Raw genomic sequence first — 26,453 nt, forward strand, 5'->3', positions numbered from 1 at the left:
GAGCAGCTTTATTTTCATACCTCTCAGCTCTAACTGGAGGGTAATCTGACACTCAACGGGTTACAAATAGGACGAGATTGCCCCATCCGTCCCCTCCACATTACTGCGTGACGTTGACAATAACACAGATTATCGAGGGATCGCTACAAGGTCTCATGAACATTAGGATGCTTAACGTCCGTTGCAAACGAACAAATGTTTCTGTTAAAAATGCAATGTTAGTGACAAATCGCAGCACTAAGGATCGGAGCCAGATTAACTAACGTTCATATAATTTGGACAGAGACACTGGCGGCTCCTTGATCCCTTGCCCGGCTAGCTCAGTCGGTAGAGCATGAGACTCTTAATCTCAGGGTCGTGGGTTCGAGCCCCACGTTGGGCGGTTGAGTCCTTTTCCTTTGAAGGAAAATGACTTGTTGATCTGAAAAATCGCAAGATGAGCCTAGCGTTCCAACTCGTCAAAGCTGTTTCCAAACTTAAATAGTCCTACACACTGCAAGAATCTAGCGAGAAACAAAATGTCCACATCGGGCTCATTCTGACCTTCTCATTTGTCTGATATTCCAGGTGTCAGAAAAGCATTGCACAGAGCGCAGGCGACCAATTCTCAACGTGCAGAAATGTTTGAAAATCGAGACTTTAGATTTGCTCCAGTCTTGAACGTCATGCTCAGCCATTATGTGTGTGGAAGCATGTACGTTTTGCCAAAAAAAAAAAAAAAAAAATGAACCAGCCTTTCAATCTCTTCACTGTGAAATGACGAGTAATGAAGGAGAGAAATGATCAAACAATAATTGAAGACTTGATTGCTTAGAATGAAGTGCTTTTCCTTTTCTTCACGCTTCGTCTATAAATTGCACAGAAGGTATTCTCGGATTGACGGACAAGGAAGAGCGCATGACGTACTCGGAAATGTTAGATATATATATATATATATATATATATATATATATATATATATATATATATATATATATATATATATATATATATAAATATATAGATAGATAGATGGATGGATGGATGGATGGATAGATAGATCGCAAACTTAAAGATATGCAGTGAAAGCACAGATTATTTATCAAGAGTTTGAACATGACAGTTTGGCCGGTTAGCTCAGTTGGTTAGAGCGTGGTGCTAATAACGCCAAGGTCGCGGGTTCGATCCCCGTACGGGCCAGCAATGATCTGATCAACTCTGGTCTCTTGCTTAAGGTTTGTTTCCATCGCATACTTATCCCACAGAGTTTTTCGTTCACCCTCCATGCTTTTTCATTCAAATTAAATCTATTTGAAAATTAGAGACAAACAGTTCATTTACCATCTAACATAGTTTCTATTTAATTTTGCCTTGGTAACTTTAATTGAAATTAAAATCTCTCCATCATTAACCGAGAGTATACTAACGACACACTGCGTCCTGATCAATCAAGTGCAGCCCTCAGTCTGTGAGCAGTGCAGCAAAGTCCACTGTGCAAGACAGGAATATTCTCTCTTTGCAATCTCTTTTAATCTTGATAGCATTGCTTTAAGTATTTTCCCCTTCATTCTAAGCAAACTGTACATCTCCAAGTTTCAGGAACAGAGAGAAAGAGAGAGAGAGAGAGACAGAGAGAGAAGGAAATAAACATATCAATAAATGTAAACTCCATTGCCCCATTTAACATTCCTGGAAGGGAAGAGGACGAAATATATATCATTCAGTCTTAGGAAAGATCCTATGCGGTGCAAGAAGTTCAAGGTCACAGTGCTCTTGTGGGCAGTTAACATGGAAGTTTCTCCATGAGCAGCTTTATTTTCATACCTCTCAGCTCTAACTGGAGGGTAATCTGACACTCAACGGGTTACAAATAGGACGAGATTGCCCCATCCGTCCCCTCCACATTACTGCGTGACGTTGACAATAACACAGATTATCGAGGGATCGCTACAAGGTCTCATGAACATTAGGATGCTTAACGTCCGTTGCAAACGAACAAATATTTCTGTTAAAAATGCAATGTTAGTGACAAATCGCAGCACTAAGGATCGGAGCCAGATTAACTAACGTTCATATAATTTGGACAGAGACACTGGCGGCTCCTTGATCCCTTGCCCGGCTAGCTCAGTCGGTAGAGCATGAGACTCTTAATCTCAGGGTCGTGGGTTCGAGCCCCACGTTGGGCGGTTGAGTCCTTTTCCTTTGAAGGAAAATGACTTGTTGATCTGAAAAATCGCAAGATGAGCCTAGCGTTCCAACTCGTCAAAGCTGTTTCCAAACTTAAATAGTCCTACACACTGCAAGAATCTAGCGAGAAACAAAATGTCCACATCGGGCTCATTCTGACCTTCTCATTTGTCTGATATTCCAGGTGTCAGAAAAGCATTGCACAGAGCGCAGGCGACCAATTCTCAACGTGCAGAAATGTTTGAAAATCGAGACTTTAGATTTGCTCCAGTCTTGAACGTCATGCTCAGCCATTATCTGTGTGGAAGCATGTACGTTTTGCCAAAAAAAAAAAAAAAAAATGAACCAGCCTTTCAATCTCTTCACTGTGAAATGACGAGTAATGAAGGAGAGAAATGATCAAACAATAATTGAAGACTTGATTGCTTAGAATGAAGTGCTTTTCCTTTTCTTCACGCTTCGTCTATAAATTGCACAGAAGGTATTCTCGGATTGACGGACAAGGAAGAGCGCATGACGTACTCGGAAATGTTAGATATATATATATATATATATATATATATATATATATATATATATATATATATATATATATATATATATATATATATAAATATATAGATAGATAGATGGATGGATGGATGGATGGATAGATAGATCGCAAACTTAAAGATATGCAGTGAAAGCACAGATTATTTATCAAGAGTTTGAACATGACAGTTTGGCCGGTTAGCTCAGTTGGTTAGAGCGTGGTGCTAATAACGCCAAGGTCGCGGGTTCGATCCCCGTACGGGCCAGCAATGATCTGATCAACTCTGGTCTCTTGCTTAAGGTTTGTTTCCATCGCATACTTATCCCACAGAGTTTTTCGTTCACCCTCCATGCTTTTTCATTCAAATTAAATCTATTTGAAAATTAGAGACAAACAGTTCATTTACCATCTAACATAGTTTCTATTTAATTTTGCCTTGGTAACTTTAATTGAAATTAAAATCTCTCCATCATTAACCGAGAGTATACTAACGACACACTGCGTCCTGATCAATCAAGTGCAGCCCTCAGTCTGTGAGCAGTGCAGCAAAGTCCACTGTGCAAGACAGGAATATTCTCTCTTTGCAATCTCTTTTAATCTTGATAGCATTGCTTTAAGTATTTTCCCCTTCATTCTAAGCAAACTGTACATCTCCAAGTTTCAGGAACAGAGAGAAAGAGAGAGAGAGAGAGACAGAGAGAGAAGGAAATAAACATATCAATAAATGTAAACTCCATTGCCCCATTTAACATTCCTGGAAGGGAAGAGGACGAAATATATATCATTCAGTCTTAGGAAAGATCCTATGCGGTGCAAGAAGTTCAAGGTCACAGTGCTCTTGTGGGCAGTTAACATGGAAGTTTCTCCATGAGCAGCTTTATTTTCATACCTCTCAGCTCTAACTGGAGGGTAATCTGACACTCAACGGGTTAAAAATAGGACGAGATTGCCCCATCCGTCCCCTCCACATTACTGCGTGACGTTGACAATAACACAGATTATCGAGGGATCGCTACAAGGTCTCATGAACATTAGGATGCTTAACGTCCGTTGCAAACGAACAAATGTTTCTGTTAAAAATGCAATGTTAGTGACAAATCGCAGCACTAAGGATCGGAGCCAGATTAACTAACGTTCATATAATTTGGACAGAGACACTGGCGGCTCCTTGATCCCTTGCCCGGCTAGCTCAGTCGGTAGAGCATGAGACTCTTAATCTCAGGGTCGTGGGTTCGAGCCCCACGTTGGGCGGTTGAGTCCTTTTCCTTTGAAGGAAAATGACTTGTTGATCTGAAAAATCGCAAGATGAGCCTAGCGTTCCAACTCGTCAAAGCTGTTTCCAAACTTAAATAGTCCTACACACTGCAAGAATCTAGCGAGAAACAAAATGTCCACATCGGGCTCATTCTGACCTTCTCATTTGTCTGATATTTCAGGTGTCAGAAAAGCATTGCACAGAGCGCAGGCGACCAATTCTCAACGTGCAGAAATGTTTGAAAATCGAGACTTTAGATTTGCTCCAGTCTTGAACGTCATGCTCAGCCATTATCTGTGTGGAAGCATGTACGTTTTGCCAAAAAAAAAAAAAAAAAATGAACCAGCCTTTCAATCTCTTCACTGTGAAATGACGAGTAATGAAGGAGAGAAATGATCAAACAATAATTGAAGACTTGATTGCTTAGAATGAAGTGCTTTTCCTTTTCTTCACGCTTCGTCTATAAATTGCACAGAAGGTATTCTCGGATTGACGGACAAGGAAGAGCGCATGACGTACTCGGAAATGTTAGATATATATATATATATATATATATATATATATATATATATATATATATATATATATATATATATATATAAATATATAGATAGATAGATGGATGGATGGATGGATGGATAGATAGATCGCAAACTTAAAGATATGCAGTGAAAGCACAGATTATTTATCAAGAGTTTGAACATGACAGTTTGGCCGGTTAGCTCAGTTGGTTAGAGCGTGGTGCTAATAACGCCAAGGTCGCGGGTTCGATCCCCGTACGGGCCAGCAATGATCTGATCAACTCTGGTCTCTTGCTTAAGGTTTGTTTCCATCGCATACTTATCCCACAGAGTTTTTCGTTCACCCTCCATGCTTTTTCATTCAAATTAAATCTATTTGAAAATTAGAGACAAACAGTTCATTTACCATCTAACATAGTTTCTATTTAATTTTGCCTTGGTAACTTTAATTGAAATTAAAATCTCTCCATCATTAACCGAGAGTATACTAACGACACACTGCGTCCTGATCAATCAAGTGCAGCCCTCAGTCTGTGAGCAGTGCAGCAAAGTCCACTGTGCAAGACAGGAATATTCTCTCTTTGCAATCTCTTTTAATCTTGATAGCATTGCTTTAAGTATTTTCCCCTTCATTCTAAGCAAACTGTACATCTCCAAGTTTCAGGAACAGAGAGAAAGAGAGAGAGAGACAGAGAGAGAAGGAAATAAACATATCAATAAATGTAAACTCCATTGCCCCATTTAACATTCCTGGAAGGGAAGAGGACGAAATATATATCATTCAGTCTTAGGAAAGATCCTATGCGGTGCAAGAAGTTCAAGGTCACAGTGCTCTTGTGGGCAGTTAACATGGAAGTTTCTCCATGAGCAGCTTTATTTTCATACCTCTCAGCTCTAACTGGAGGGTAATCTGACACTCAACGGGTTACAAATAGGACGAGATTGCCCCATCCGTCCCCTCCACATTACTGCGTGACGTTGACAATAACACAGATTATCGAGGGATCGCTACAAGGTCTCATGAACATTAGGATGCTTAACGTCCGTTGCAAACGAACAAATGTTTCTGTTAAAAATGCAATGTTAGTGACAAATCGCAGCACTAAGGATCGGAGCCAGATTAACTAACGTTCATATAATTTGGACAGAGACACTGGCGGCTCCTTGATCCCTTGCCCGGCTAGCTCAGTCGGTAGAGCATGAGACTCTTAATCTCAGGGTCGTGGGTTCGAGCCCCACGTTGGGCGGTTGAGTCCTTTTCCTTTGAAGGAAAATGACTTGTTGATCTGAAAAATCGCAAGATGAGCCTAGCGTTCCAACGCGTCAAAGCTGTTTCCAAACTTAAATAGTCCTACACACTGCAAGAATCTAGCGAGAAACAAAATGTCCACATCGGGCTCATTCTGACCTTCTCATTTGTCTGATATTTCAGGTGTCAGAAAAGCATTGCACAGAGCGCAGGCGACCAATTCTCAACGTGCAGAAATGTTTGAAAATCGAGACTTTAGATTTGCTCCAGTCTTGAACGTCATGCTCAGCCATTATCTGTGTGGAAGCATGTACGTTTTGCCAAAAAAAAAAAAAAAAAATGAACCAGCCTTTCAATCTCTTCACTGTGAAATGACGAGTAATGAAGGAGAGAAATGATCAAACAATAATTGAAGACTTGATTGCTTAGAATGAAGTGCTTTTCCTTTTCTTCACGCTTCGTCTATAAATTGCACAGAAGGTATTCTCGGATTGACGGACAAGGAAGAGCGCATGACGTACTCGGAAATGTTATATATATATATATATATATATATATATATATATATATATATATATATATATATATATATATATATATATATATAAATAAATATATAGATAGATAGATGGATGGATGGATGGATGGATAGATAGATCGCAAACTTAAAGATATGCAGTGAAAGCACAGATTATTTATCAAGAGTTTGAACATGACAGTTTGGCCGGTTAGCTCAGTTGGTTAGAGCGTGGTGCTAATAACGCCAAGGTCGCGGGTTCGATCCCCGTACGGGCCAGCAATGATCTGATCAACTCTGGTCTCTTGCTTAAGGTTTGTTTCCATCGCATACTTATCCCACAGAGTTTTTCGTTCACCCTCCATGCTTTTTCATTCAAATTAAATCTATTTGAAAATTAGAGACAAACAGTTCATTTACCATCTAACATAGTTTCTATTTAATTTTGCCTTGGTAACTTTAATTGAAATTAAAATCTCTCCATCATTAACCGAGAGTATACTAACGACACACTGCGTCCTGATCAATCAAGTGCAGCCCTCAGTCTGTGAGCAGTGCAGCAAAGTCCACTGTGCAAGACAGGAATATTCTCTCTTTGCAATCTCTTTTAATCTTGATAGCATTGCTTTAAGTATTTTCCCCTTCATTCTAAGCAAACTGTACATCTCCAAGTTTCAGGAACAGAGAGAAAGAGAGAGAGAGAGACAGAGAGAGAAGGAAATAAACATATCAATAAATGTAAACTCCATTGCCCCATTTAACATTCCTGGAAGGGAAGAGGACGAAATATATATCATTCAGTCTTAGGAAAGATCCTATGCGGTGCAAGAAGTTCAAGGTCACAGTGCTCTTGTGGGCAGTTAACATGGAAGTTTCTCCATGAGCAGCTTTATTTTCATACCTCTCAGCTCTAACTGGAGGGTAATCTGACACTCAACGGGTTACAAATAGGACGAGATTGCCCCATCCGTCCCCTCCACATTACTGCGTGACGTTGACAATAACACAGATTATCGAGGGATCGCTACAAGGTCTCATGAACATTAGGATGCTTAACGTCCGTTGCAAACGAACAAATATTTCTGTTAAAAATGCAATGTTAGTGACAAATCGCAGCACTAAGGATCGGAGTGTGTGTGTGTGTGTGTGTGTGTGTGTGTGTGTGTGTGTGTGTGTGTGTGGATATATGTTCAAAATGTGAAATTGTGTATTTAATTATTGTTACTTAGTCTGTGTTAGGTTGAGTACTTATATTTATATAATAATACATTTATGTAAAGTATACATACACACACACATTTTATGTATACTATGTAATGTTATATAATATAAGACTTATACTTATATATATAAGTATAAAATATAAGATGTATTTAATATATGTATATATAATTTCATATAGATATTTTATGTAATTTATAAAAACATTTTTGTGAAAAGCTTGCATATATGTAGAATACTATAGTACTAGGGTGCTGTACCGTGTTAGCCATTATGAATGTAGAGAAAAGCCAAGCAAAATGACACCTTTTATTGGCTAACTAGAAAGATTACAATATGCTAGCTTTCGAGGCAACTCAGGCCCCTTCTTCAGGCAAGATGTAAAATGTAGAATACTATGTAATATATAAAATATAATGTATTTATTTAATATATGTATATATAATTTTTCATATAGATGTTTTAAATATAATTAGTAAAAATGTTTTTTTTGTGTGTGTGTATTGCTCTGTAAATTTTCAATACAGAACATGTTATGAAAATAACCAAAAAAGTATGATGATTTTTGTGTTGCAAATATTCAGCAATAAATCTAAAACTGTTTTGCTATTATGTCTTCTGTATTTCATTTATGTTTGTGAAACAACACAACTAATTAGAAGGAAACTAATTCAATTGCTGGGTAGTTCTTGAGGCATTCTAATGAAATGTGCTCAATTAAAAAAACATGTTGAATGAAACTTATATTATAAGTTAACTTAAAAAAACATTTAATTAACATAAAGTTAAAATTTTCAGTTTTTTATTCATAGGAAATACCACTTTTTGAGTGGGAGAAATTACATTTCCTCAAATTAAATTCTTTCTTTGGTTAAACATTGATAAGTTGACCAGACACAAAAAAAAATGGGTTAATATTATACAAAAATATTCGTTGAGAAAAATTGATTCAATTGATTGTTACCACCTGACATAATTTTTTTAAGTTACACCAACAAATAATTTTTTACAGTGCAGAATGCTTAGGGCAGAATACTTCGATTGTGAACTATGGACAAAGAAACTGCAGGTGAGCATCAGGTGTTGCTCGGATTGAGAAACTCCTATAAGAGGCAATCTATGCGTTCAGCAGCAGGTGGGACCATTTGCGGAAAGCAGCGTTGGAATATTTTCTTCTTGAAACTGAACTGCTGGCACTGATAGCTGCAGAAACGATAATAGACTCTTAAGGTTTAAAGTTATAACAAGGGTGGGACTCGAACCCACACGTGCAGAGTACAATGGATTAGAAGTCCATCTCCTTAACCACTCAGCCACCTTGTCACATAAGTAACACATCTTTTCTTTCTGTCCATTCCTGCTATTAACAGATCTGGTAGGCTTAATGCTAAGATCTATGTTTAAGCACGCACACTTCATCTGCACTTATATCGTGGTCATTTGTTCTCTCTCATTGCTGCCTTGCTACAGACAATCTGTTACACGCCACGCAGGTAGGCAAGCAGGCAGGCCGTCGCTTTCCTCTCTTTCGTTCACTGGCTAAAGTATAGAGAACTAAACCTGAGATCTCTGCTCCACCACCGTCTTCTGCACTGAAACGGACAAAGCTAACTTGTTCCTCGCAACGTTCTCAGGTACATCCAAGAGCCAAGATGAAAACCCAATCAAAGGAGTATGATAAAGAGCAGGCACCGCTGAGACTCGAACTCAGGATCTCCTGTTTACTAGACAGGCGCTTTAACCAGCTAAGCCACGGCGCCTAAAACTGCAGAGAGTTTTTAGCAATGTGGCCCTGTGTTCGGATTCAGCGGGTTGGAAAATGGATGGATGGACCTCGTATCCCTAAGAGCCAGTTAACATGCAACAAATGTCCACCTCTTTGTAATAAAAAAAAATTTAAAGGAGAACGCACTTTCAGCAAGAGATGCTCCACGATCAGATGCTTTTGGAAAGACGGAAGTTTGCCTTAAGTTGTTTGAATCCAATGTTCAAAGGAAGCGATCGACGAAGAGACTCTGCAGTTTCAGGCGCTCTGGCTTAGCTGGTTAAAGCGCCTGCCTAGTAGACAGGAGATCCTGAGTTCGAGTCTCAGCGGTGCCTGCTCTTTATCATACTCCTTTGATTGGGTTTTCATGTTGGCTCTCGGATGTGCCTGAGAACGTTGCGAGGAACAAGTTAGCTTTGTCCGTTTCAGTGCGGAAGACGGTGGTGGAGCAGAGATCTCAGCTTTAGTTCTCTATACTTTGGCCAGTGAACGAAAGAGAGGAAAGCGACAGCCTGCCTGCTTGCCTACCTGCGTGACGTGTAACAGATTGTCTGAAGCAAGGCAGCAATGAGAGAGAACAATTGATCACGATATAAGTGCAGACGAAGTGTGCGTGCTTAAACATAGATCTTGGCATTAAGCCTTACCAGATCTGTTAATTTGAATATAGCAGGAATGGACAGAAGGAAAGATGTGTTTTTTACGTGACAAGGTGGCCGAGTGGTTAAGGCGATGGACTGCTAATCCATTGTGCTCTGCGTGCTTCGGTTCGAATCCCACCCTTGTCGTAACTTTAAATATTCAGAGTCTATTATCGTTCCTGCAACTATCAGTGCCAGCAGATCAGTTTCATCACTGTAAAAAATGTTACCTCCTCTTCGTTATTTACACTTATGTATTTTCATACATTGAACTCAGCACAATAAATTGGATAAATTTAATTTAATTTCAAGAGTTTTAGAATAGTTCAACTCTAAATTATTCTTTAATGTAACTTCAAGGCAATTAACAATGACCGGGTAAGTGTAATTAACTTAAAATTGCAAGTTATAGATAACATAACTGAGTGAAACACTTCCTCTTTGTGAAAGTTGATAAGTTGACAAGTGAAGAAGGAAAATGTGCTGTACATTGACAAAATGATTTTGCATAAACATAATAATTTTCTTATCTGCATTGCGAGCTAAAGTTAATTTTAATATTTGCGGGGTCTCTCGTTTGTCCCCTCACTGCAGTCTTCGGACGGGGTATGTTTCCGGACTCCGGAGGAGATGAATGTTAGTGACACACCATTACAAACCAAACCATTTTCATTCTTCTTTCCTTAAGTATTTTACACGTGTTCAGCAGCAGCGAGGACAGTGTCGATTTATTGAGATCTGGTAGTGGAATAATCCACGAACTACAATGACTCGCGTAAAAGAATCACGTTGCACAGCTTGTCATCTCTAAGTGCTTGTGTCATTACGTGCCAAATAAAAGTATGTTAGTATACCAAAAGACACAATTATCGACGTTTGTTATTTTTACTTTATTTCAAATATGAGTACTCGGTACAGAGTTTGAAAGTGTTTTCTAGTTTTTATTTCTAGTAGGCCTATAGTCAATTAATTTTTGTTGTATACTGAGTATCGCGCTTAGGTGTGGACCGCTTCGTCCATTTTGACTACTGCACGAAGTGTAAAGTGGCACCGCAATTGGGAACCGGAGAGAAGACTTTCTTTTTTTAATAACTGCATCGATTAACAGTCATAATTTTTATTACTGTGAGATTTTTCAGACGACACATGAAGTGGGACTGTAAGTTTTGCAATTTTTCCTCTAGTAATGAAAAGAAAACCCTTCACCACTACAAAAACAATCACGGACATCACAGAAGGGGTTTTAACTGTATTTACAAAGACTGTTTAACTGTCTTTCAGTCCCACGTGGAACTTAAAAATCATTTAAAAGAGCACAGGAAAGAGATGTCTATTTCACTGGTTGATAAAATTCGCTGTGAACTATACACATTTTCAGAGCCCAGCACCATCCGAAAATATTTTCTTCATTTGAAAAGACATTTGAGTAACAAAGAGATTATTAATTGCCCATTTGGTGATTGCTTAAATCTAGCGTGGTTTCTACATTTACTGCTCATAGACGTCGTTATCACCAGTCTTCCACTTTACAAACAAAAAGTTGCAGCTATCAGATGTCTACAGGTCACACCCAGTCAGACACTGTGCACTTAACGCCTATAGATCTGAGTGTGCCAGAGCGTGAACCTCGGCTGGAAAACGAGTCAGTTCGACGCCGAGTAGCATCTCTTTTGCTCCGAATGCAAGTAGTCTTGCATGTGTCACAATCAGCAATTCAAGAAGTAATAATAATAAGCTGTTTGACATTGGAGAATTTTAATTAAAGTTTCAATTGAAAATATGTTAAAGGAGCCACTGCTTAAAGACATTGAGCAGCTAGAAAGAGAAGGTGTGTTCATTGAGAAACTTGGTTCTTATGTTAAAGGGACAGTGTTATATGTGGCTGCTGACAACTTGGCTGCACACTCTCTAGGTGGATTCCAGGAGTCCTTTAATGTACAAAAGTTTTGCAGATTTTGTCTGGCAGATCGTGGAAACATACAGACCTGTGATGTCAGAAGTGGGACCTTTGCTCTAAGAACACCTGAATTGTTTGATAAGGCTGTAAATGTGCTTAAGCAAAATGGACTGTTGTGTGTTGATGGTGTAAAAAAAGACTGTCCTCTAAACAGGCTGGCATACTTTCATGTTTGTAAAGGCTTTCCACCTGATTTTCTACATGATGTACTGGAAGAAATTGTACCTGTAGAGCTGAGCCTATGTCTTTCAGATTTGATTTCTAAAAAATATTTAACATTGGATGAGCTTAATAGTAGAATAAAATACTTTCCTTTTAAATTTGCTGACAAACGAAATCATCCTCAGAGAATACCATCAACTTTTCAACAAAGTGGAACTATAGGTGGTAATGGACATGAAAATTGGACTCTTATAAGGTTCCTTCCGTTAATTATTGGCCCCCTTATTCCAGAAGGTGATCAAACATGGGAAATCATTCTTGACTTTAAAGACTTGGTGGAATTATTATCTACGCCCTCTTTTTCTTCAGAAACACTCTGTTATTTGCAATCTAAAATTTCTGATCATAGGCAGTCGCTTTTAGAGGTGTTCCCTAATTTCAAGTTGCGTCCCAAACATCACTTTGTGAAGCATTATCCTGAACTTACAAAGAAGTTTGGACCCCTAATCAACCTTTGGACAATTAGATTTGAGGCAAAACATTTTTTTTAAAAAATGGTAGTTCATGATGCCCACAACTTCAAAAATATTTTGCTTACCCTGTCCACAAGACATCAACTTATGCTGGCATACTATCTTGAAATGCCAAACATTTTCAAGCCAGAGGTTGAGACTGGTGTCAGAGGGGGACACTTTTACATTTTTTTTGTGCACTGGGTGGTTCCATTAGGCACCCACTGTTGAGACTGGGGGGGGTGAGAAGTTAAAAGGCTGTCTGTACTTATTAATGGTATTTTCTGTCCTGCAAGGGAGTCACTGATTTGAAGTTTGGCCTTAGAAGAATGTCTGTATTTACCTGGCTTGGAAATATTGGTCTCTAATCAGCATATCTGTACTTATTAATGTTTGGTAACCATACATTTTGTTAACTTGTGTTTTTATTAATTGTTAAACCCAGGCAATTTAGATGTGCCATTGATTAAACTGTTTGTCCAGGACTGACAACAGCAGGGGCTGAAGTAAATATAAACTCCTGGCGAGCAGAAGGCAGGAGGGAGAGTCCACAGGAAACGCTGCCAAGACACTCGGACAGGGCACAGGGGCTCGCAGGCAGACAAGGGTACCTGGCTGGCACAACGTGAGGCACAAGGGCGGCAACATTTACTTCCAGGGAGGAAGAGACAGCTCCACAAGGAGACGCCAGTTGTGGGTCCAGCGAAAGAGGGAAGCCGCATGAGAGGACCAAGCGAAGCTGACAGACGAGGAATGAGGCGTGCCTAGGTCCCAGCAACACAAGGAGCCCAGAGTGGAAGAAAAAGGAACAACAAAGAGACGCTGACAGGGAGTCAACAATTTGACACAACTTCTGCCTGGGAACAGAGTGCATCCATGAACAATTAAGTGTTGGGGTAACACAGTGCCCAAACTGGACTCTGCACCACTAAAGGTTGTATCCTCCAATTCTTGTTTTTACGGACTTTTAGAGTGTGGACTGTGTATTTTCCTTTTAAAAAAAGGACATTAATTCCTGATACGTTTAGGTTCTGTTATGTTCGTTTATCTTTTTAATGTACCTTATATTGTCTTGTACAATAGAACTTACTGTTGCTTTTTTCTAAATTACTGTTGTGTATTTCATTGTGTGTTTACTCACCGCCCAATTTAAAGAAACCTGTGTGCTATTATTGGTAAATTTCAGGAGTTCCCAGTCTCTTAATAAAACTGGGTGGCGTAGTCGGATATTTTAATGGTGTCTAAGTTAGATTACCTATAAGAGTGACCAGACACCTGTGACACAACGTTCACATAATCTGTGATGAGGACGATCAAGATGTCATCTGAAAAACACAACACACTCACGTACCTGAGAAAAGCAGTCTTCATCTTCAAAGGCACCTTAAAGTCATTTCTTCATCGAGGTTGTCCATTTTCCTTTTTCGACTGCCTTAAAGACTTAAAAAAATACGTAATAACCTATTAGTTTATCCGAGAAGATATGCGGTAAGGTTGGAAAGCAGTCTAATTTTAAGATCACTTTACCACCGATTGAGCTGTGCGTGTACTGTTGAAGAGAAACTGAAAGACACAGACTGAAGAAGGCACCGATGAGATTTGAACTGAGGATCTCCTGTTTACAAGGCAGGCGCTTTATCCAGCTAAGCCACGGCATAATGGACAACTTTGATGAAGAAATGACTTTAAGGTGCCTTTGTAGGTGAAGACTGCTTTTCTCAGGTACGTGAGTGTGTTGAGTTTTTCAGATGACATCTTGATCGTCCTCATCACGGATTATGAGAACGTTGTCTTTTCATCGAGCACTTCCTTTTGTAGCGGATGCCACATGTGCTTTATTCCAGGGGCAGTTTGCTGCCTCTTTGGGTGAATTTCAGGAAAGAAGAATACTGTAAATACACCTTTAAGGGGGAGGTCATAACTCGGTCAGGGCAGTTAAAAACCGGAAAAGAAGGGGAGAAAGGGAGACATCTTGTGGTGGAGCAAAGAGAAGAGACGAGGTAGCGCCAAGTAAAAATATCTGCTGGAACAAGTTCTTTTGTTTGAAGACTCAGCGACACAAGGGAGACGCGTCTCTGAAGACGGACCTTTTTTTTTTCCTTTGATTTCGCTGGAATACTTGGACTGGTAGGATTGAACTTTTTTGTTATCGGCTCGACGGCCGGCATATTCCAGTATGGTTTCTCTTTGCCCTGCACAATAAGGACAGTAATTCCGTTTGGTCGAACTGGTTTCTATGATTTATGAACATTGCGCATTTAAACCAGAAAGGGGGGGGGGGGGGGGTTTGATTGTTATGTATTTGTTTGTTTGTTTTTTTTATGTAAGATAATATATGTGTTATTCTTTTGCTTCTTCTTTGTTTTGTAATATGACTTGTTGTTAATGCTAAGCTGGGACTGGTGGTGGGGAAATCAATAAAAGGACGAGCGTTGGTCACATTGCCCGATAGATTTTGTATATTGAACTGCTTTACATTAGCAGTTTTCTAATCGTGCTTATCCCGGGGTTTAGTTGTTCTCCCAGGGCAGCGGTACACTTTGAACATTGGATTCAAACAACGTAAGGCAAACTTCCCTCTTTCCAAAAGCGACTGATCGTGGAGCTGCTTTTGCTGAAAGTGCGTTCTCCTTTCATATGTGTCTTTATTACAAAGCGGTGGACATTTGTTGCATGTTAACTGGCTCTTAGGGGTACGAGGTCACATTGCTAAAAACTCTTCGTAGTTTCAGGCGCCGTGGCTTAGCTGGTTAAAGCGCCTGTCTAGTAAAAAGGAGATCCTGAGTTCGAGTCTCAGCGGTGCCTGCCCTTTGTGATGTTCCTTTGAGTGGATTTTCATCTTGGCTTTCGGATGTGCCTGGGAACCTTGCAAGGAACAAGTTAGCTTTGTCTGTTTCAGTGCGGAAAACGGAGTTGGAGCGCATCTCTCAGCTTTAATTCTCTATGCTTTGGCCAGTGAACGAAAGAGAGGAAAGCGAAAGCCTGCTTGCCTGTCTTCATGACGTGTAACAGATTTCTCTGTAGCAAAGCAACATTGAAAGAGAACAGTTGATCACGATATAAGTCTAGTTGAAACGTCCGTGCTTAAACATAGATCGTGGCATGAAGCTTTACAATATCTGTTAATTTGAATTTAGCAGTAATGGACAGAAGGAAAAACGCTTCTCTCACGTGACCGAGTGGTTAAGGCGATGGACTGCTACTCCATTGTGCTCTGCATGCGTGGGTTTGAATCCCGCCCTTGTCGGAACTTTAAATCTTACAGTGTATTATCATTTCTGCACCTAGCAGTGCTAGCAGCTCAGTTTCAAGAAGAAAATATTCCGACGCTGCTTTCCGCAAATGATCCCACCTCCATCTAAACGCAACGATTGCCTCTTATGGGAGTTTCTCAATCCGAGCAACACCTGATGCTCGCCTGCACCACTCGGAGTATTTATATCACTGTATCTGAGTGTGAATCATAGATCTACAGCGATTGGAAAGAGAATTATCAGTATACAGCATCTAGCACTCGCTTCCTCAGCCATTCGCTATTTGAACTGCTTTCATCCGATCAACGCTTCACAACCTTTCCTGTACTGACCTCGCAGTTCACAAACAGTTTCATCCCAAGAACTATACACGTACCTCAATCAGTCCATCAAGTGATCCTTGTAGAACTGTTTGTACTTATAAGTACAATTACCTCACTGTAAACTTGCGATTCAGTTATAATATTACACAACCTGGGCCACTTTATAAAGCGCGTATTTACATATGATGACGATATCATTTTTAAGATGAAATGCAGCAAAATATGTTGATTATATTATACAGATAAAACTTTAACTACATGGTGCTGCAGCGCTAGCGAGCTTGAGCTTTGTTCACGGTTTGTTCGTGCCTCGCGCCGTTTTCATGATCTGGCTGGCGCGACACTGGAAGGATAGATGGATAGAATAATTAAACATTACGAAGATATTTCGATGTTCCTTAAAAGTTTTGAAGAATCGGCGTTCTAAGCTTACAGATGGCTTAACGTCTATTACAGAGCTGATTGTGTGGTGATTGGGTATTTCAAGAAAGAAAAGTAAGGACAGGAATTGGGGGTTAGTACGTTTGAAAAAGACAGTACTTCTGTAATAAAGCATTTCATTGAAGGTCACGCATGGCGCAGCAAGCATCTTGCGTGAGACATGAACAATCACTGCGCCACTGTGTTCCCATGTTTAATAACATGCTTTAACTCCTATCATCATGAAAATGATATCATGTATACTTCTCAGTATTTTTAATTACTCAGAGAGCTGTAATATTACGAACGTAATGGATTCTGTGTCCTGTCGGAGGAAGAGCATGTAGTGATTCACACACATAGAGCACATAGAAGATCAACTACACAACAAAGCATTTAACATGCTACTTTAGTTACGATGGGATTTGAGAAACTGGTAAATTAAACGATTTTAAGATGAAGTTTATGATGTTCTACTTTAATGGTAAAATAAACTATGTGATTAAAGTGGAAATTTCGAGATTAAAGTTGACATTTCGTGCTTTTTTCACAGTGTGCCTTTTTTTTCACTGTACCCTAATAAGCTTTCATATGACACTCAGACGTTGGGCTACGAGTCGCCTTTTCACGCCGACTTTGATATGTTCTTTTTTATTTCGGGCACTGTGCGACTTTGTGAACTTGAGCTATCGAGTTTCTCCGAATCGCTATGTCACTCGATCAACTTCCTTTTGTTGCTCATATAACTATTTAAACCAATAAATAGTATGTTTTTCTTTGCCTCCATTTGGTATTCGCTGAAATTCTTCTATTTTTACTAGTATTTTTGCCATTGCCTTTTCACAGAACTCTGGACTTAAGGGCTATTTATATTGATTTGCATATTCAAAGAGGCGTAATTCTGGGAGGAGTTGGGGCGGGACAGCAAGCACGTGTACGTGCGTTTATTTCCACGCTAAGTGGGATTTATGTAGCGGAAGAATGCGGAAATTGGCGAACGCACAGACTCCTGCATCTCGATTTTTCTCTGCGTAAGCACATTTTGGCTTTTGTGCTTACATCATGTTATAGTGTGAATTCTACGCACAGCGTTATGCATGAGGCCCCTGATGCTCACCTGCAGTATCTTTGTCCATAGTTCAGAATCGAAGTATTCTGCCCTAAGCCTTCTGTTTTACAGAGTGAAATGGAAAGTTGGCCAAAAAGCATCTGATGTGGGGCGCCGTGGCTTAGCTGGTTAAGGCGCCTGTCTTGTAAATAGGAAATCATGAGTTCAAATCTCAGCGTTGTCTTCTTCACTCTGCGTGTTTCAATTTCTTTTCTACAGTACACGCACAGCTCAATCGGTGGTAAAGTGAACTTTAAATGAGACTGCTTTCAAACCTTACCGCATATCTGCCTGGATAAACAAGCAGGTTATTACGTATTTTTTTTAAGTTTTTAAGGGCAGTCGACAAAAGAAAATGGTCAACCTCGATGAAGAAATGACTTTAAGGTGCCTTTGAAGATGAAGACTGCTTTTCTCAGGTACGTGAGTGAGTTGTGTTTTTCAGATGACATCTTGATCGTCCTCATCACGGATTATGTGAACGTTGTCTCTTCATCGAGCGCTTCCTTTGAACATTGGATTCAAACAACGTAAGGCAAACTTCCTTCTTTTCAGAAGCGACTGATCGTGGAGCTGCTCTTGCTGAAACTGCGTTCTCCTTTCAAATGTGTCTTAATTACAAAGAGGTAGACATTTGTTGCAGGTTAACTGGCTCTTAGGGGTACAAGGTCACATTGCTAAAAACTCTTTGCAGTTTCCGGCGCCGTGGCTTAGCTGGTTAAAGCGCCTGCCTAGTAAACAGGAGATCCTGAGTTCTCAGCGGTGCCTGCTCTTTGTCATATTCCTTTGAGTGGATTTTCATTTTGGCTCTCGGATGTGCCTGGAAACCTTACAAGGAACAAGTTAGCTTTGTCCGTTTCAGTGCGGAAGACGGACGTGCAGCGCATCTCTCAGCTTTAATTCTCTATGCTTTGGCCAGTGAACGAAAGAGAGGAAAGCGAAAGCCTGCCTGCTTGCCTGCCTTCATGAGGTGTAACAGATTTCTCTGTAGCAAAGCAGCAATGAAAGAGAAGAATTGATCACGATATAAATCTAGTTGAAACGTCCGTGCTTAAACATAGATCATGGCATGAAGCTTTACCACATCTGTTAATTTGTATTTAGCAGGAATGGACAGAAGGAAAAATGATTCTCTCCTGTGACAAGGTGGCTGAGTGGTTAAGGCGATGGACTGCTAATCCATTGTGCTCTACACGCGTGGGTTCGAATCCCACCCTTGTCGTATCTTTAAATCTTAGAGTGTATTATCGTTTCTGCACCTATCAGTGCTACCCCCTCAGTTTCAAGAAGAAAATATTCCGACGCTGCTTTGCGCAAATGATCCCACCTCCATCTAAATGCAACGATTGCCTTTTATGGGAGTTTCTCAATCCGAGCAACACCTGATGCTCACCTGCAGTATCTTTGTCCATAGTTCAGAATCAAAGTATTCTGCCCTAAGCCTTCTGTTTTACAGAGTGAAATGGAAAGTTGGCCAGTAAACATCTCATGTGGGGCTCCGTGGCTTAGCTGGATCGCCCGAGAGTTAATTTGGCTTTTAATATTAGCTCAAAAAAGAACTACAGTATATGTGCACCAGAATGATGGAATGGAAAGGAAATTCCTGACTTAGCATTCACTTCCAGTCGCATTGAGACATTAACGCAGGCGTTATGCCGGTGGAATGAGATATACAGTAATCCCACCTCGATCGCGGGGGCTGCGTTCCAGAACCCCCCGCGAAAGGCGAAAATCCGCAAAGTAGAAACCATATGTTTATATGGTTATTTTTATATTGCCATGCTTGGGTCACAGATTTTCACAGAAACACAGGAAGATGTAGAGAGACAGAAACTTTATTCAAACACTGCAAACAAACATTTGTCTCTTTTTCAAAAGTTTAAACTGTGCTCCATGACAAGACAGAGATGACAGTTCCATCTCACAATTAAAAGAATGCAAACATATCTTCCTCTTCAAAGGAGTGCGCGTCAGGAGCAGAGAATGTTTTCTCTCTCTCTCTCTCTCTCTCTCTCTCTCTCTGACAAACAATCAAAAATCAATACGTGCCCTTCGAGCTTTTAAGTATGCGAAGCACCGTGGGGGAAGCGTGTCGCTTGATAAAGCAGCTGCTCAGAAGAGAGCAATCTGAAGGTAATCTTTCAGCATTTTTTGAGGAGCGGCCATATCCTATAGGGGTGCGAACAGCCCCTGTGCTCACAATATATTTGAGGAGTTTTATTTAATACGTAATACGTGCTCTAGTTGGGTAGCTTCTCAGCCATCTGCCAATAGCGTCCCTTGTATGAAATCAACTGGGCAAACCAACTGAGGAAGCATGTACCAGAAATTAAAAGACCCATTGTCCGCAGAAATACGCGAACCAGCAAAAAATCTGCGATATATATTTAAATATACTTACATATAAAATCTGCGATAGAGTGAAGCCACGAAAGTCGAAGCACGATATAGGAACGGATTACTGTATTGTGATCATAAGTTGACGTTAGATTTGTGATTGAACCTGCAGCAGTTTTGAACGACCATTGGTATACGTGATTCGTGGGTAAGACGCTTGTAATATTCCTACTTCGTGCAAGTGTGGGGTACGGCGGCAGAGAATCCAATACACGTATGGATTGCAACGCGAGGTCCGGACACGTAGGGGATGGCCGTTTTAAAAGGCTGGCTGCATTGGCCGGGAATCGAACCCGGGCCTCCCGCGTGGCAGGCGAGAATTCTACCACTGAACCACCAATGCAAGATGAAAGCCTTGAACCAATATGGATACAATATACTTTTTGACCACAGCCTTTACCTTGGTGCTCTTCTCCATGCTTTGAAAGGCAAAGTCAGCTTGTCTCATTTATTTCTTAACATCACTGCACAGTGGATGGAATTAAACTTTCATGATTGAATGAATATCGCGATTTTGTCTGCGTTGGATTCTGATCCACGAACGTGTAATCTGTTGACAACTTATTTTTCAGCATCTGCACGGTAGTACTAATTAATGAGGTCGCTGCCTTGCGGTTCACTGTTTCCAGAACATGTGGCTAATGCAATTGCAGGCAATGGCGACACAGGCTCTCCAAAGAGCATGGAATGCTGGGCGGGGTGCGGACACGAAAGACACGAACAAAGATCCCACGTTTAAAACCGAGGTCGCAACGGGCAGAAATCGAACCCCGGTCTCCGCACTCCCGGCCATCCCTTTGTCTTTAGCTAAAGCACTCTACAATGTTTCTTATTCGCTCTCTATAGTAGTGCTAAACAAATACCGATGCAATCTCTTTTTCCACACTTCTTTTTTGGGGAGAGTTGTTCTGCGGTTCTTCTTCCTCTCCCTGTCCGAAGCCTCTCGGTCCATAGACAGGCTGGGGAGTTTTTTGTTTCTTTTGGTATATGTCCAAGTTGAGAGAATGGAATGATGGAATTCATGTTCAAAGTTAATCGCGAAACATACAGATTATACGGTTTTACTGATCTCTCTCTCTCGCAATCTACCTGTACAGTTCCTTCTTCATCTATCCAGATTGATGAAGATATGCAAATCTACACTGATTGATATACAGCTCAGTTTCAAGAAGAAAATATTCCAACGCTGCTTTCCGCAAATGATCCCACCTCCATCTAAACGCAACGATTGCCACTTATGGGAGTTTCTTAATCTGATCAACACCTGATGCTCACCTGCAGTATCTTTGTCCATAGTTCAGAATCTAAGTATTCTGCCCTAAGCCTTCTGTTTTACAGAGTGAAATGGAAAGATGGCCAGTAAGTATCTCATGTGGGGCGCCGTGGCTTAGCTGGTTAAAGTGCCTGTCTTGTAAATAGGAAATCATGAGTTCAAATCTCAGCGTTGTCTTCTTCACTCTGCGTGTTTCAATTTCTTTTCTACAGTACACGCACAGCTCAATCGGTGGTAAAGTGAACTTTAAATGAGACTGCTTTCAAACCTTACCGCATATCTGCCCGGATAAACAAGCAGGTTATTACGTATTTTTTTTAAGTTTTTAAGGGCAGTCGACAAAAGAAAATGGTCAACCTCGATGAAGAAATGACTTTAAGGTGCCTTTGAAGATGAAGACTGCTTTTCTCAGGTACGTGAGTGTGTTGTGTTTTTCAGATGACATCTTGATCGTCCTCATCACGGATTATGTGAACGTTGTCTCTTCATCGAGCGCTTCCTTTGAACATTGGATTCAAACAACGTAAGGCAAACTTCCCTCTTTCCAGAAGCAACTGATCGTGGAGCTGCTCTTGCTGAAAGTGCGTTCTCCTTTATTTTTTTTTTATTATAAAGAGGTGGAAATTTGTGCATGTTAACTGGCTCTTAGGGATACGAGATCAGATTGATAAAAATTCTTCATGGTTTATGGCGCCGTGGCTTAGCTGGTTAAAGCGCTTGCCAAGTACACAGGAGATCCTGAGTTCAAGTCTCAGCGGGGTCTGCTGTTTGTCATACTGTATTTCTTTGATTGGATTTTCATCTTGGCTCTCGGATGTGCCTGGAAACTTTGCGAGGAACAAGTTAGCTTTATCCGTTTCAGTGCGGAAGACAGTGGTGGAGCAGATATCTCAGCTTTAATTCTCTATGCTTTGGCCAGTGAACGAAAGAGAGGAAAGCGAAAGCCTGCCTGCTTGCCTGCCTTCGTGACGTGTAACAGATTGTCTGTAGCAAGGCAGCAATGAGAGAGAACAGTTGATCACAATATAAGTACAGATGAAGTGTTCGTGTTTAAACATAGATCGTGGCATGAAGCCTTACCAGATCTGTTAATTTGAATATAGCAGGAATGGACAGAAGGAAAAATGAAGCTTTCACATGACAAGGTGGCCGAGTGGTTAAGGCGATTGACTGCTAATCCATTATGCTCTGCACGCTTGGGTTCGAATCTCACGCTTGTTGTAACTTTAAACCTTAAGAGTCTATTATCGTTTCTGCAGCTATCAGTGGCAGCAGTTCAGTTTTAAGAAGAAAATATTCCGATGCTACTTTCCGCAAATGATTCCTCCTCCCTCTAAAGCACAGGTGTCGAACTCCGGTCCTGGAGGGCTGCAGGTTTTCAGTCTAACCATCTTCTTCATTAGTGACCAATTTTTTGCTGCTAATTAACTTCTTTTGCCTTAGTTTTAATTAACTTTACTCAGCCCCTTTGTTGTTTCTTTTTCCATAATTAGCAGCAAAACAATAATGAGACACAAAACAAGCTGCCCACACAACCAACTATCCACAATATCTGAAAATAAAGAAAGGTGAAGTTCTCAGTAAGACTGATCTCTCAGATCACCAAAACATTTTGACGGTGTTCTTAGAAAAAACTGAAAATCAACAATTTTGGAAATGTCTGCTGTGACAGAATGAGAGCAGCAACAAGCCGTGGAATTGAAGAACGAGTTTAATTAACAGCAAGAATCAGCTTCTCATTAAGAAACTGGTTGGAGTGAAATTGGTTGGAGTTTGAAGACCCAATTTAGCTGGTCATCTGTTGGCTTGTTTCACATCTCATTTCTGTTTGGCTGTAATTTAATGAAGAACTTAATCAGGTCAGAGCACTGAATCATTAAAAACAGGGCTATTAAAAGAAAGGGCAAATGAGTTAATGAGCAGTGAAAACTGGTCACTGATTAGGAAAAGGGTTAGAAAGAAAACTTGCAGCCACTGCGGCCTTCCAGGCCTGGAGTTATAATGGAGAATACTTCGATTCTGAACTATGGACAAAGAAACTTCAGGTGAGCATCAGGTGTTGCTCAGATTGAGAAACTCCCATAAGAGGCAATCTTTGCATTTAGAGCAAGGGTGTCGAACTCCAGGCCTGGATGGCCGCAGTGGCTGCAGGTTTTCTTGAATTTAATAGACGATACTGAGTTGATGTAACTTAATTTTTATAAACTTGTTAATAACACTCATCTTAAATAAGTCATGTGTACTTTTATGTGTAAAAGCTTAAGTAAATTAATGTCCTTTAGCTGAATTAACTTAATAACAGTAAGTATGTAAACACTGTGGCAGTGGAGGGCAGAATTTCAGTCCACTTTACAGAAGACAACAGATTAGAGGTTTTTATTTTCATACACTGTACTCTTACTCTTGGTTTGGAAGTTGATTGAGTTATAATAATCGTATAATAGAAATTATCAAGTAGTTTGTGTTTATTGGTTGATGTACAGTATGAGTTATTGTAATAAATTGAAATGTAACCCATTTTAGAAAAATAAACAAAATCATTAAATAATAATAGTATTGTCTCAGTGAATAAAAAAAAAGATAAAAGAACAATAAAGTAGTTAATTACAGAGAAGTACATCATCAGAATTTATTTAAAAAGCTCGGGCATGCGCAGAGAACTGCTGAACTATACTTGGCGCGTTTTACGGCAGTCATTTTGTGCACATGCCATTACAAGTTTAGGTGCAGCCAGGAGTGAAGCCTCACGAAGCAGGAACACGTTTGAAGCAATTGTGTCGGAAATCGTATCGAAACTTCGAAGCATTTGACACTCACCTCTCTAGTGACACCTCCTGGCCATTTTCATTAACGTTACACAAACTTATGATCCACTTCAATGACGTCTGTTACAACTCATATTGCTTTTATTTTTTCGCAGCTACAGACTGACAACGAAGAGAAGGGTTCGTCAGCAGCTTCTAGTGTCTGATGTCTAAAAAATATAAATATAACTAACGCCGACAGGCAGAATGCACTATACGATAGCAAGAGTTAAACAAAATAAGACGCCTCACCTCATGGATTCCCGGCTCTTTCAATTAGTATTTACTTTTGAACAGTATCATTATAATCGCTCCTGTTATTAGTATTATAATTAACCCTCATCTTTTCTTGAGATCACATTTAATAGCCTTAAATGTTTTCTTTGGTCTGACTTAATTAAAACGGAGTTGACAGAAAATAGAGGTTTATCCCTGTACTTTGCCATGATATAGGTAAGCACCTTTGAGAAAGAAAAGGTGAAATCCTTAAATCATAGATGTTATTATTCGATCAAGTATTAAAATATTTCATTTATTAATAGGCTACTTTACAACATTTCTTGGAGCTCAAAAGTAACGAGTTCGCTACAAGAAACGATGCTGTCAGTGGCTCAATTTACTAAGGTAGTTGCTTTCAAATTCTGAGCATAGTGCTAGCCCGAGTTCGATCCGAACTAAAGGCTCATAATAATTTCGAGTGAAATCTTTATAACCAATTTGAACTTAATAATTTTGAGAGATACTGTGGAAGGATCTCATAAGAGATCTGTTCGGGAATCATCCCCACTTAGAATCGCCATCAAAATGCGCTAAACTAATTGCGTAAGGCAGCTCACGAATTTACATTAATTCATCTTCCATTCATCGTCATTTGACGTCCATGAACCCCTGCATTGAATAAGGTGATAACAAACCCACTGTGGTAGATCAGGTTCAATTTGCTCTGCTGCACCAAACATTCAAAGGTGTCAATCCGGAGCACATCAGAGAGGCTGAGAGACACGGCGCAGATCAGTCACCGGCACACCGACACACAGACACACACGAGATACTCCAAGGTGAGCAGTGCATGGATCAAGTGAGCAGTGCACGTATCAAAGTCGGCATTAAAGATCCTCTTGAGTGCTGAGGTAACAACAAAAAGCAGCGGGATAAACACATCTGGACCTGCTGCCGAAAAAGCTTTTGCTTTTAACAACAATCTGAACACTTTTAACAACAGCATCCCTCCTTAGTGAACACAACTTCAAGGTCCAGATAGGCGATCAGTAAAAAGTGCAATAATAAAACATTTCCTAAAACATATAGTTGTCCAGTCTGTATCATTCCTAAGCAATCTTCCAGTTATAGTTGCGCAATCCCAGTTACTAACACATTTAAAGTGTAGCTCTCCCCCACCCCGACCCCCACCCAAAGTAAGAACACATTCCACCTTATTAATTTAATATTTCAAAATTTAAACTGCTAATGTATATATGTATGTAATGAAGACAAAAACAATTATATATAGATGTATACTATATGACATACGTTCAGTGTTGCATGAAAACGTTGCATGAGGTGAAGAATGGATATTTATGAGAGTATTATAGTGAGAGATGTGTCGTCACCGTCTTTGCAGCATTATGCATTCTACAAGTCAGCATTTGTATGATGTATAATTTATAATTTTATTTTTTGCCACAAAGTATTATTGGGCACAATCATTTAACGTATATGGATCATCCACAAACATTCATTTCAATGGGAATTCTGTCGAGTTTTTGAACTCTGTTGATGCCATATGTACTTCAAACAGGAGCTCGATGAATAATGATTCGAAGCACTAAGCAGACATGCACACTGGAATCATCAAGCTTGGTTAGAAGCATGAGATTGCATCATGACGGGTATGCGAAACCTCAGACATGCGTAGTACTGAGATTATGACGGGGCTCCGAAGCCTCGGACATGCGCACTGGGTCAACTGAGACTTCGAAGCCTCGGACATGCGCACTGGGTTAACTGAGGCTTTGATGCCTCAAACAGCCTCAGACATGCTTAGTACTGAGATTGCGTCATGACGGGCTTCGAACGGGGCTTCGCAGCCTCAGACATGTGTAGTACTGAGCTCATGATGGGGCTCCGAAGCCTCAGACATGCGTAGTACTGAGATCATGACAGGGCTCCGAAGCCTCAGATATGCCTAGTACTGAGATTGGATCATGATAGGGCTTCGAAGCCTTGAGCAGACATGGTCACTGGTTACTGAATCTTTGTGAAGCCTCAGCACACTCAAAGGCATTGACCTCTATATTTTGAGTCTATCTGACACTTAACTCTCTAGTTATATTTTGTAATTCGTATTGACATTACACACTTCAGTTAATATAGTTA

At 40.1% G+C, this 26,453-nt stretch overlaps 14 non-coding genes across 14 annotated transcripts; 11 read left to right on the forward strand and 3 right to left on the reverse strand.

The window, feature by feature from the left end:
- The first annotated feature begins 309 nt into the window (after positions 1 to 309).
- Positions 310 to 382, forward strand: trnak-cuu (transfer RNA lysine (anticodon CUU)). The gene has a single exon. It is a non-coding gene; the product is annotated as a tRNA-Lys (tRNA).
- Positions 383 to 1,105: 723 nt separating this feature from the next.
- trnai-aau (transfer RNA isoleucine (anticodon AAU)) lies at positions 1,106 to 1,179 on the forward strand. Its single transcript has one exon. It is a non-coding gene; the product is annotated as a tRNA-Ile (tRNA).
- Positions 1,180 to 2,092: 913 nt separating this feature from the next.
- On the forward strand, positions 2,093 to 2,165 carry trnak-cuu (transfer RNA lysine (anticodon CUU)). Its single transcript has one exon. It is a non-coding gene; the product is annotated as a tRNA-Lys (tRNA).
- A 724-nt stretch (positions 2,166 to 2,889) lies between these two features.
- On the forward strand, positions 2,890 to 2,963 carry trnai-aau (transfer RNA isoleucine (anticodon AAU)). The gene has a single exon. It is a non-coding gene; the product is annotated as a tRNA-Ile (tRNA).
- A 913-nt stretch (positions 2,964 to 3,876) lies between these two features.
- Positions 3,877 to 3,949, forward strand: trnak-cuu (transfer RNA lysine (anticodon CUU)). Its single transcript has one exon. It is a non-coding gene; the product is annotated as a tRNA-Lys (tRNA).
- A 716-nt stretch (positions 3,950 to 4,665) lies between these two features.
- Positions 4,666 to 4,739, forward strand: trnai-aau (transfer RNA isoleucine (anticodon AAU)). Its single transcript has one exon. It is a non-coding gene; the product is annotated as a tRNA-Ile (tRNA).
- Positions 4,740 to 5,648: 909 nt separating this feature from the next.
- Positions 5,649 to 5,721, forward strand: trnak-cuu (transfer RNA lysine (anticodon CUU)). The gene has a single exon. It is a non-coding gene; the product is annotated as a tRNA-Lys (tRNA).
- Positions 5,722 to 6,445: 724 nt separating this feature from the next.
- On the forward strand, positions 6,446 to 6,519 carry trnai-aau (transfer RNA isoleucine (anticodon AAU)). Its single transcript has one exon. It is a non-coding gene; the product is annotated as a tRNA-Ile (tRNA).
- A 2,183-nt stretch (positions 6,520 to 8,702) lies between these two features.
- Positions 8,703 to 8,784, reverse strand: trnar-ucu (transfer RNA arginine (anticodon UCU)). The gene has a single exon. It is a non-coding gene; the product is annotated as a tRNA-Arg (tRNA).
- Positions 8,785 to 9,147: 363 nt separating this feature from the next.
- trnat-agu (transfer RNA threonine (anticodon AGU)) lies at positions 9,148 to 9,221 on the reverse strand. The gene has a single exon. It is a non-coding gene; the product is annotated as a tRNA-Thr (tRNA).
- Positions 9,222 to 9,932: 711 nt separating this feature from the next.
- On the forward strand, positions 9,933 to 10,014 carry trnas-gcu (transfer RNA serine (anticodon GCU)). The gene has a single exon. It is a non-coding gene; the product is annotated as a tRNA-Ser (tRNA).
- A 5,215-nt stretch (positions 10,015 to 15,229) lies between these two features.
- On the forward strand, positions 15,230 to 15,303 carry trnat-agu (transfer RNA threonine (anticodon AGU)). Its single transcript has one exon. It is a non-coding gene; the product is annotated as a tRNA-Thr (tRNA).
- Positions 15,304 to 18,743: 3,440 nt separating this feature from the next.
- Positions 18,744 to 18,825, forward strand: trnas-gcu (transfer RNA serine (anticodon GCU)). The gene has a single exon. It is a non-coding gene; the product is annotated as a tRNA-Ser (tRNA).
- Positions 18,826 to 20,272: 1,447 nt separating this feature from the next.
- Positions 20,273 to 20,343, reverse strand: trnag-gcc (transfer RNA glycine (anticodon GCC)). Its single transcript has one exon. It is a non-coding gene; the product is annotated as a tRNA-Gly (tRNA).
- Positions 20,344 to 26,453: the final 6,110 nt, after the last annotated feature.

This window comes from Erpetoichthys calabaricus, chromosome 5 (genome assembly GCF_900747795.2).
Source record: "Erpetoichthys calabaricus chromosome 5, fErpCal1.3, whole genome shotgun sequence".
Taxonomy (NCBI): domain Eukaryota; kingdom Metazoa; phylum Chordata; class Cladistia; order Polypteriformes; family Polypteridae; genus Erpetoichthys; species Erpetoichthys calabaricus.